This window comes from Salvelinus alpinus, chromosome 6, assembly GCF_045679555.1.
Source record: "Salvelinus alpinus chromosome 6, SLU_Salpinus.1, whole genome shotgun sequence".
NCBI lineage: Eukaryota > Metazoa > Chordata > Actinopteri > Salmoniformes > Salmonidae > Salvelinus > Salvelinus alpinus.
The window spans coordinates 56,175,548-56,187,593 of NC_092091.1; the positions used below are offsets into that span (position 1 = coordinate 56,175,548).

A 12,046-nucleotide genomic window follows, 5' to 3' on the forward strand; every position below is an offset into this window, starting at 1 on the left:
GGTACATTTACAATGAAGGTTACTGAAGGAGTATTAGGTACATTTACAATGAAGGTTACTGAGTGTTAATGTCCGTTAGAGAGAATGGTAAATGATAGTTCATGTTTCAAGACTAATAAATGCAGTTCAAAAGAAAATGCTATAAAAAGGTGCAGCTGCTACATCTTTTCAATACTGTCTTAGAAAGGTATTACACATGTTGCCTCTATCAGATCAGAGTAGCATGTCTCTTTCTATGAGCATGGTGTGGTCCTGATAGAAATGTGTTGTATAGAACATACTGTACAGACACCTCTTCTGTACATCACTCTGCACGGGTCTTTGAATAAGGCCCTGATGTTAGTCTCAAAACAACACCCACAAACGGAGAGAGAGTGGAAGCCTTGTGGTTGCTTTAGCTCAAGTAAAACTAAACAAATACATGTATCAAAATGAACGTGTCAACTTACATGGATTCCATCAACCCCCACAACCCCCCCATATTGTCTGTGTACGTGTGTTAGCGTGCGTGTGTGTGCATGTACGCTTCTCTATTGCCATCTATGTTAGCGTGTGGTTATCGCTTATTTGTTCTCTCTGTTGTCAGTAGCCTATATGGGTCAGTCGCTTTCATTCTCCGCACAGCTTTTCTCAAGTAAGAAAGCTGTCACCACAAACCATGCTCTCAGTCCCCTGCACCCACATTTAGCAGACACTTTTATCAAGTGACTTACAATATGTGTATTCAACTAAAATAGGTAAGATAACCACATACAGTTTCACAATAATTCCCAAAAACTTATATCGGCCAATAATTCTGTGCAAGTCAGATCTGTGCTAGGTAGCTAGTCAAATTAAGCACTCCTGTGCCTAACCTTTAACCTCAACAGTTTTAACTGAACAGAAAGGGAAATGAACAGAACAGATAATGACGCCTGTTGTTCTGTGGTCAGAGGCAATAGGACGGCTTCCAACTCTGACCTGTTATCAAAGTGTCCCTCTGTTAGTACTCGGGGGAGCATAGTCTGCCATAGCTCATTGGTACAGTGTGGCGCTTGCAACCCCAGGGTAGTGGGTTTGATTCCCGAGACCACCCGTACGTAAAATGTATGAACACATGACTTTGGATAAAAGTTTCTGTTAATTAAATGACGTAATGATTTTACCATGTATACTGAATAGACTTTCTAGCTGCATGCTGACATTTTAACATTATATGGCCCCTCTCACTTTCAGAGGAGAGAGAGATAGAGAAAGAGAGACAGACATACATACATTGAGAGAGAGAGATACACTTGAGATGGAGACACTAGACACAAGAGCGAGAGAGAGTCAGATATTAAATAATGTATTAGCCATTGGAAAACATTTTAAAGTGCCTGAATGGTGTGGTAATTATGATTTGCCAGGATTAGACAGAGCTGGAAAGTGTGGTTGCCATGGATGGGCAGGAGGGTAAGAGAGATGGGGTCTTAGTGTTTGAGATGTGTTCATTAAGTACACCACCACAAGCTCATCAATAGCATCTTAATTGGAGTAAATGCTCATAAGATCATTTTAAGAAAGAAGGGGTATGATCAATGATGTTTATTTGTCTTTATGGAGACGTGTAGTGAGGGTCTCTGTCTCTAAGCTAGACAGGATGTGGTGGGGCTGCAGAGAAACACAGATGATAGAAAACGGGGGCAGGGAGAAATACACCATCTCTGACTGATATCATCAACCACACGACCAAGGCGACAAGCACCAAAAACCTGTTCAAACTAAATTAATTGAAAGTATTAAAATGTGAGATTCAGAGTAGGGCTAATGCCAAATAAAGTAGTGTTAATTGTATAGAATTTGACCTTTTGAGAACATGGTAAGTGTTTTATTTGTCTCCTCCCCACGGGGGAGTCTTAGCAAAGATTAGGGACGGCTGCTGTGTGAAACTACACTGTAAAAGTAGAAAGTCTCAAAACAGCATGGTTGTGTAATGAAACCATAGAAAGTAGTGCACCTAGTCAAAAATCTAATCTAATCAAATATTATTGGTAGCACACACATATTTTGCAGATGTTATTACAGGTGCAGTGAAATGTTTCCAGTTCCAACAGAGCTATACTGTAATATTGGGGCATCAGGTGGTTTGGAGCATTGGGCCAGTAAGCGAAAAGTAAAAATATAGCAAGGCAATTAACCCTAATTGCTCCAGAGTCGCCGTCAATATTGGCTGAACCCTGGCCGTAACCCCACTCGATGAGGGTGTCTCAGGGGGAGGAGATCCTTGATAATCTTCTTGTCGTTCCTGTGATACCAGGTGCTGTAGATATCCTTGAGGGCAGGCAGTAAGCTGATATCTGGTGTTTGGAGGGTGTCAATGTTTGAATGTAAAGTGCTTAAAAGTGTTTTAATACATAGAAATTAAGTGCTCTGAAACACTCAACCTAAATATTGGTGTTTTAATACTGAAACTTTTGGGGGTTTCAGTATATGTAAAAGGCAGCATCAAAAAAAAAAATATATATACATATATACAAATGTATGCAAGTCATTTAAATAATTTGTTCATTTAATTTTCTGAAAAAAAGTAAGAATAAATCCAACTTAATGTATTGCTCAAAATGTAAGACTATTTCAGAAAAATAACCAAAGAGAGAGAACATGTAATGATTGAACTCATTAGAAGTATTTGGTTTTAATCACCTTGCATTTCTTATCTTGTTTTAGAGGATTGTGGTTAATACAAAAATACTGACTATTATTCTTTCACACAATGTATGCCTTCCAAAGTGATACACAACTACTATGCAAAGTCTTCCCAGAGCCACCAGTCATAAGCTTTAAGAGATGTCCTACCCTAAATGACAAACTAGTCTACAGCTACCTTCCTTGTGACTCTCAAAACACTTGGCTAGACCACAAACCCAGGGGCTCTTTTAAATGCAACCAATGTAACCATTGCAGAAACATTGCACAGAAAAAGTATTTTGTTGACACAAAACGGAGTATCAAGACAAGCATTTTATTAAATGTAAAACCACTCATCTACAGATTGGAATGTCCACAGTGCAAGGTATTCTATACAGACATAGAGACGCCTTCAAGACCGCTTAGCGGAACACAAGTACGCCATATGGGTAGGCAACGAAGACTACCCCATGGCAAGGCACTACAAGTCCTTACACCATTGCAACCCAGCCTTCAAACAAGCTATACGTACTGATCATGTTCCGTCCTCAATTAGAAAAGGGGACGGTACCATCATCTTTGAAATGCAAGAGAAAGGCCATAATGTATTATTCCAGCCAAGACACAATTTAGATTTTGGCTAGTAGATGGCAGCAGTGTATGTGCAAAGTTTTAGAATGATCCAATGAACCATTGCATTTCTGTTCAAAATGTTATATCAAGACTGCCCAAATGTGCCTAATTGGTTTATTAATACATTTTCAAGTTCATAACTTGAAACATACAATAGCATGGCATTCTTTCACTGTAATAGCTACTGTAAATTGGACAGTGCAGGTAGATTAACAAGAATTTAAGTTTTCATCCAACATCAGATATGTCCTGGGAAATGTTCTTGTTACTTACAACCTCATGCTAATCACATTAGCCTATGTAAGCTCAACCGTCCCACGGGGGACCCACCGATCCTGTAGAGGTTTTAAACAGCTAAACCGAAGTGAAAGTTTGGGGATTTACATACTACAGGCCACTAAGTTAAGTATCCTGGTTTAAATGAAGATATACATTTTTCACCATTCCTGTAGAGTTGTGAGAGGCCCCTTTGCTGTCATCTAGTGGACATAATGCTTTATTTCCCTCAGCTATGTTGCTCTGGTCCTTGTTAGCTGTGATCTAGTGTACTATAAAATAGATGGCTCTCCTATCCTCACCACTTTGCCCAGGCATATTTTATTTATTTTTTAATTTTGGGGGGGGGTTTGATGCTTCTAGCCTTAATTTGCATTTTGATAACATGTCTACAGCATTTCAACTTGTAATATTTATAGTATTGTTTGCTAGGTGTTGTCCAATGAATTCTGTAACCAATCCCTCTTCAAATCACGGTTGATTGGAAAATGCTGTTCAAAAGAGGATATTGTATCTTTGTACTCCCTGATGAAGGCCATGCAGCCGAAAAGCATCAGTTTTTAATCTTTGTTTCCATTGAGCCTGCCATACAAATGACAAATGAAGGCATTTTAATCAATTATATGAAGATTGCTTGTAATGGTGTAATGGGTCATGATGAACAAATTAATGTTCAATGAGGACAGTACCTATTCACACATCCAGGATTGTCAATGTGAAGGAATGTGTGGTATCGGTGGAGAAAGGTGTATGTTGTTAGTTGTGGGGGCTGGAGATCGGAGGTGTCCAGTGAGAGAAAGGGAGACTGAGTTTGCCAGGGTTAGAGAAGTACACAAAATGTATTATGCCAAAGCAGTGAAGAGAGTGGTAGTGGAAGATGGGTACAGGGTGAGGGATCCTGAGAGGATTCTTGTGAGTAGACAGAGACCAAGAGAGAGTGATGGGAAGAACATGAGCTTCAGTAAGGTGGAATTTTTAGCATTTATAGCCATGGTTGTCAATTATACTGCAGAAGTGGATAGAAAGTCACAGAAAATAGAGGTTGTGGAGGCAGCGGAAGAGAAGTACTTGGGATTGCAAGCATTTACTGCAGAACAGCTGCAGGGGGTGTTGAGTGGTAGTGTTATGTCCTCTCGGACCGTTGGTCTGGAGTAGGATGAGATAGGGTTACATAGTGGAATGGGTGGTGTTTTTGTTAGAGAGTGCTAATAGTTGTCAGGGCATTTTTCCTTGACCTTTTTCCAAATGTTGTATTATCGTATCAAACAACAGTATCGAGAATGTAATGTAGATAGGTGGTGAATGGCCTCACACACCAGTACGGTGGCGCTGTATGCAACTAAAAGTTGGATGCGATCCACCAACCAAATTCCGAAGAAGAAGTAGGATTTCCAATGAAAGAGGCAAGTGCAAAATCCTAAATTCTTCCAGGTCAACCTCCCAGTGGAGGCTCCTTAGAGGAGGAAGGGGAGAACCGTCCTCAGTGAATTTCATAAAATAAAAATAGTGAAACATTAAAAAAGTTATCCTTTTTAAATAAAACTATACTAAATATATTCACGTCACCAAATAATTAATGAAAACCCACTGTTTTGCAATGAAGGTCTATAGTAGCCTCAACAGCACTCTGAAGGGTAGCACCACGAGGACAGCTAGTTTCTGTCCTCCTCTGGGTACAATTACTTCAATACAAAACCTAGGAGGCTTGTGGTTCTCACCCCCTTCCATAAACTTACACGGTAACTATGACAACTTCCGGAGGACGTCGTACAACCTATCAGAGCTCTTGATGCATGAACTGACATGTTGTCCTCCCAATCAAAGGATGAGAGAATGAATCTAGTACTGAAAGCATGAGATACAGCTAGCTAGCACTGCGTTGCATAAAATGTGCTGAGTAGTTGACTCAACGAGAGAGAAAGACAATAATTGAACAGTTTTGACCAAATTAATTTATTCAAAAAGGAGAGAGAAGCAAGAGAGAGAGAGAGCTATGGTTTGAATTTTTTCTTTACTTTCACAGCTAGCAAATGCAGCTAGCTAGTTTAGCCTATTCAAACACCCGGCTCAATTAGAGAGTGAAGCTATGTTACCTAGCTAGCTATGGCTATCCAACACTGAAACGCTACCAAGTCAAGGTTAACTTTTGGTTTTATAAAGGTATTGCCATGGGGCCTGCCGGTGCAACTGCTAAACTACTTGCTAACTGTACACTGTACTGCACGATTGTAACGGGTTTACTAACGCTATGTTGACTTGATGCTAGCTAATATGGTGACAACAACGTAGGCTGTGTAGCGAATATGATATGAAGGTTTGGCTTGGACAGGTTTGATCGCCTGGTCACAGACAGCTAATGCGTTGTGCACTCAAGTTCACAAGCCAAGGGAAAAGGAACTATCCAACGATCAAAGGGAAGGGATCATGCTGTTTATATATGGCTTTTATGAAAGTGAACTGGGTTTGTGTATTCATTCCTCCGATTCTGTTGAAAAAAATTCTTAAATGGAAGCAAACGGAACGGAACGAAACTAAGATATATATACCTGGATTTGTCCAATAGAAACTCTAGTTTACCACTGTTGGACTAAAGACTACACTAGATCAGCTAGATGCAGACAAGTTTGAAAGGCGGTATTGAATGTGTCAATGTCTGTCATGTCGATCACTCACATTTCTCTCGACCTGTGCACTTACGTTTGTAGGCTTACCTGGCAGAAGTACAGTATATCATGAGTACATATATCACCAAAGCCCCATATACCATCCACCTGTTTGCTCTAATCGGCTGGCCCTCGCTACATATTCGTTGCCAGACCCACTGGCTCCAGGTCATCTATAAGTCTATGCTAGGTAAAGCTCCGCCTTATCTCAGCTCACTGGTCATGATAACAACACCCACCCGTAGCACGCGTTCCAGCAGGTATATCTCACTGGTCATCCCCAAAGCCAACACCTCCTTTGGCTGCCTTTCCTTCCAGTTCTCTGCTGCCAATAACTGGAACGAATTGCAAAAAATTGCTGAAGCTGGAGACTTATATTTCCCTCACTAACTTTAAACATCAGCTATCCGAGCAGCTAACCGATCGCTGCATCTGTAAATAGCCCATCCAATATTCCTACCTCATCCTCATATTGTTTTTTTTTTTACTTTTCTGCTCTTTTGCACACCAGTATTTCTACTTGCACATCATCATCTGCACATCTATCACTCCAGTGTTAATTTGCTAAATTGTAATTACTTGCTACTATGGCCTATTTATTGCCTCCTCACGCCATTTTCACACACTGTATATATACTTTATTTTCTCTATTGTGTTATTGACTGTACGCTTGTTTATTCCATGTGTAACTCTGCTGTTGTTTGTGTCTCACTGCTTTGCTTTATCTTGGCCAGGTCGCAGTTGTAAATGAGCACTTGTTCTCAACTAGCCTACCTGGTTAAATAAAGGTAAATGAAGGCTACTCCATACGAGAAAATGCGAAGCGACTGAAGATCTAATACAATGCCGTGTACTACTCCCTTCACAGAACAGCGCAAACTGGCTCTAACCAGAATAGAAAGAGTGGGAGGTCCCGGTGCACAACTGAGCAAGAGGACAAGTACATTAGAGTGTCTAGTTTGAGAAACAGACGCCTCACAAGTCCTCAACTGGCAGCTTCATTAAAAGTACCCGCAAAACACCAGTCTCAATGTCAACAGTGAAGAGGCGACTCTGGGATGCTGGCCTTCTTGGCAGGGGGTTGACTGTGTTATGCTCAGCAGGTTGGAGTGTTTTTTGAAGGGGATAGGACTTTCTCCCCATCTTTATCCCCTTTCTCTCCATCTTCTTTGCTTCGGGTTTTGGTGTAGATGGTCTCCTGGGAGGTGGGGGATATCGGGGGTTCAACTTGGTTGAGGATGGGGGTGTAGCTGGTCTCCTGGGTGGGGGGGGATTATTGGGGGTTCAACTTGGTTGAGGATGAGGGTGTAGCTGGTCTCCTGGGCGGTGGGGGATATCTGGGGTTCAACTTGGTTGAGGATGAGGGTATAGCTGGTCGGCTGGGCACTGTATCAGACAGTTCTTGGGCAGCAACAGAAGGGTTGGAGGGTTGTAGTGTGGGGGCATGGGTGTTGATTGCCACTGCGAACTAGAACATATTAAGGAAATGGAACAGACAAGTGGACAACAGTTTCAAATTGGCAGAGAAGAGCATGTATATTTAAGCAATAAGGCCCGAGGAGGTGTGGTATATGGCCAATATACCACAGCTAAGGGCTGTTCTCTGCATGGCGCAATGCGGAGTGACTGGACACAGCCCTTAGCCGTGGTATATTGGCCATATATCACATATATCACGTGCCTTATTGCGATTATAAACTGGTTACCAATGTAATTAAAGCAGTAAAAATAAATGTTTTGTCATATCATGGTATACGGTCTGATAAACCAAGGCTTTCAGACAATCCGCGTTCAGGGCTGGAACAACCCAGTTTATAAATAAACTTCTACACAGAATATGTGAAAAGAAAGTGTTGAAATGTTGCTTGCCTGAACTAACTCCTCTACATTAACAATGACAATAATTATACATCAAACATACATACATTATTTTTAGAAATGAGTCTACACAGTCTTATCTGTGCACTGTGAACAGATTTACTGGTCCCACCTTGTATGCTAATTCTTTGACAGATATTCTTTCAAAATAATACTTATTTATTTTAAGACACATATATATATTCCATAAGTCAATGGTGCCACCTGTCAATGATTTTAGAAGGCAGGATGATTTAAATGGTTTCACTGTCACCTCCAGACGTGATCAGGAAGATCTGATCACAATGCTTCTTTTAATCGTCTACACCTGTCTGAAAATGTGGGCACAATCAGACTGTGGACAAGATCAGGACATATAATGCATGTTAGAACCAGGTATAAACGGGGCTAAATAGAGGTAAGACGGGCTCAAGGAAAGGGTGTGATGAGTGAGTAAGTGAGTGAGACAGCAGGTGAGTGAGCGAGCAGGTGATGCGTGTGAGTGTGTGTGAAACAGCAGAGGTGTGTGTGGGAATGGTGGAGGGGGAGGTAAGGGGAGGCCATGGTGAAGGAGGTGGGTTTTTACGCGGGACTGAAAGATGATGATGACTCAGAGTCACAGACGGCTGGAGGGAGGGAGTTCCAGCCTAGGAGCAACCCTGTAACTGAAACTCTGGAGCTTGGACCTGGGGATGACAAGGTGGCCAACTGTGGTTGAGCGGAGAGAGCATGAGGGCTGGTAGGAGAAAAGAAGGTCAGAGAGGTAGGTAAGAAGGTGGGGGAGAGCTTTTTAGGTCAGGTAATTAATGCGGTGGGAGAAAGGGAGCCAGTGGAGTTCACAGAGGATGGGGGTGATATGCTGCAGGGATTTAGAGTGGGTTAGAAGATGGGCTGCTGAGTTTTGAACCCTTTGGTGCTTATCGAGGGAGTTTGTGTTAGTGCTGGGGAGGAGTGCGTTGAAATAGTGTATTCGGGAGAAGATGAAAGCATAGATGAGAGTTTTGACCAGCAGGACAGGAGAGAGAGGGGCGGACTGTGGCTAATTTGCCTAAGTGGAATAATTTGTTTTTTAGTCTGACGGATGTGGTGGTTGAGGGATAGGGTCTTAAGGTAGACAAACATACATATTTCTGTCCATATACCTTTCACAATTGCCTCATACAACCTTTGGATTGCTGCCATTGAGGTCTGATTCATCATACCTCTGTGAGGACACAGTGCAGTTGACTACAAAATGGTGTCGCAGGGGGTACACTCATAACTTGTGGAACCTATGTACCTGGAGTCATTCATGACAAAATAACTTTCAGAAACACAACAAATAAATAATTACATAATGAGACAACAACAAATAAGTATTTTTGGAGGAAAACATAATAAAGCTTACCAGCTTGTTTGCGGCATTAACTAAGGTTGCATATCTTCCATGTTTCGTTGTCTCATTTGCCCATTCATCTGTAGCCTTCATTTTTGGGCCTCTAACTTGACCTTTAGCACCTTGTGCACTTAATTGACGCTACTCCTATTGATGTTTTACAACTGAAAGAAAGAAAGAGAAAGACTAAAGGTTTCAGCCATAGGTCTGAGTGGTCTGAATAGAAAGGTGGTAGGTGTGAAGGGTCTTCATTTGGACCTGCAAGGTAAACAGAACACAAGTTTAGAATTGTATTTCACCGTTGTATATGTAGGATACTTATTTTAATAAACATGTTTAACTGGGCATTAAGATGTACTTAATTTCTAAGTGGATTACATCACAAAAACTACAGGTGGTGTACGAAAATGTAAAGAATGTGAAGGATGGATAATAAGATGACCATTGGATAGAAACATATTCTCTGTGGATGGGAGCATTGCTGTCTTGTTGTCCCAATTCATCCATTGTTCACAATTGTTTACTCCACAAGATCTAAAACTGTATTTAGAAAGGCTTTGCAAAGACAAGCTGAACTAGCTGTTTATTTCCAGGAACAGAGTAAGGTTCACGCCAAACACAAGGGCGCAAAAATAACCACGTCCAAAAAACAGGACAAAACCGTCCGGAAAAAAGGAATCCACACACATGAACAGAAAAACAAGCCCGCACAAAAGCAGGCGGGCATACCGGGTTTAAATAGCCCAAAACAAAACCCAAACAATAAACAGGTGATACTAATCTGACAAAACTAACTGAAACAGAAAAGGGGATCTGTGGCAGCTAGTAGGCCGGCGACGACGACCCCCGAGCGCCGCCCGAACAGGAAGAGGGACCATCTTTGGTGGGATTCGTGACACTAGCTCTATTAGGCAGGGGCGTCAAACTCATTCCACAGAGTGCCGAGTGTCTGCGGGTTTTTAATTTAAATTATCACCTAAACAACCTAACCAGGTGAGTTCCTTAGTAATTTGTGACCTTCATTTACCAATCAAGGGTGGAGCAAAAACCCAAACCCGCAGACACTCGGACCTCCCATGGTAGGAGTTTGACAAATGTGGATTAAAGTAATTAACCACTTAAACTAGTTTAATCAGGTGTGTAGATGTTGCCCAGAACAAAACCATGCGCCCACCATAAAACTCCATAGACTGTAGCCTAGCTCTAGCTAGCTGAAACTTTTGAGTAGGCCTATAGCTGAGATTTTAATTGAAAACGTTGACAGATTAGTGAAAATGCATACTGGTTTGAGAAGTGTCTAAACTGCTATGAATCAATCTCCATAACATTACATACTAGCGATTACAACCACATTGTTTTATTGCATACTTCACTTACCGGGAAAGAGGAGGATCGCATGGGAGGATCGTGTCACGAATCCCGCTTCCTGAGTCTGTTTTTGCCTGTGTTCTGTCCTGGAGTGTTTTTCCGGTGTCCTGGAACGCACCCTGTCTGGTTGCCGGGCGACGTAGCTAGTTGGGAGATCTCTGATTACCCGCACCTGTATCCCATCAGCTATCTGCACACCTGGTCCTGATCATCACCCCTCCACTTCATAAGCTCTGACCTGACATCCATTCCCTGCCGGATCGTTAGCCATGAACAGTATGTTGTGCCAGCGTATCAGCCGCCAGTTTGATAGAGTTTGTTTTGTTGTTTTGTACGTCTTGCCTGCCTTGAACTTACCTCCGTTTGTTCTGTCTACAGTCATTCACCCGGAATACTTACCCCATCCCTGCCTGGTCGTCGGTGGCTTCTGTTACTCCCTTGGATCTGCCTATTCACTCCCATCAACTCACCTCCGCTGCCCGCTCCGCCACCTGGATCTTTCTGCCTCTACGTTTAAACTTGTAAATAAATACTCACCTTCGTCCTACTCTCCTTGTCCTGGTCTGCTTCTGGGTTCTATTTTAGAAAACCGTGACAGATCGGGTACGTTCCAAGTTGCCTTCTTTGTTGAAGTCATGATGCGCATTTGTGTTGTAGGTCAAAATACACAGATTCTGCACAGAATAAGAATATACGTTACTTAGATTCATTTAATTTTATATTCATAAATAAACCGAACGCAGAAAGTAACCTCCCCTGCAGCCGATTGTGTTGACGAGCTGGAACGCGCTCCGCATTACATTGGGTTGAAGTTGCCTGACTGATCTTGGGTCAGTTTTCCGTTATTTTCTCGTACGATTTGGAGAGAAAGCAACATCACCTTGCAAGGGTTTTGATCAGCCAACATATGATTTCTGACTGCAACAACACCCAAAAATATTAAGTGAAATCAAGCATAGAAAACAGTATTTGCCATTGATAATGTATTTAAATGTCCCCTGGCAAAGAACCCAAAGAGTGCCATTACTTGGAGTAATCTCTGAACGGTTTCAAACTGCATACCTGTTGAATATCCTCTTGTCTGCAGAAAATAAATGTATCGAAGACCATTGGTTAAATGAGGAAATTCATACTACGGAAGAGTGGAGTGGTAGATTGAAAGAAACGTATTTAATGGAAAAGTCACCCATAAAATAAATCTAAAGACAAATGTAGGCTATGCATG

General features: G+C 41.8%; 1 protein-coding gene and 1 long non-coding RNA gene across 4 annotated transcripts in view; both read right to left on the bottom strand.

The window, feature by feature from the left end:
* The window catches only part of LOC139578934 (SLAM family member 5-like), a 209,514-nt gene that overhangs the window by 15,366 nt on the left and 182,102 nt on the right, over positions 1-12,046 (bottom strand). The window lies entirely within an intron of this gene.
* LOC139578924 (uncharacterized) lies at positions 5,488-10,255 on the bottom strand. Its single transcript, XR_011675646.1, has 2 exons — positions 9,466-10,255; positions 5,488-7,689 (listed from the first exon to the last, which is right to left on the bottom strand). It is a non-coding gene; the product is annotated as an uncharacterized lncRNA (long non-coding RNA).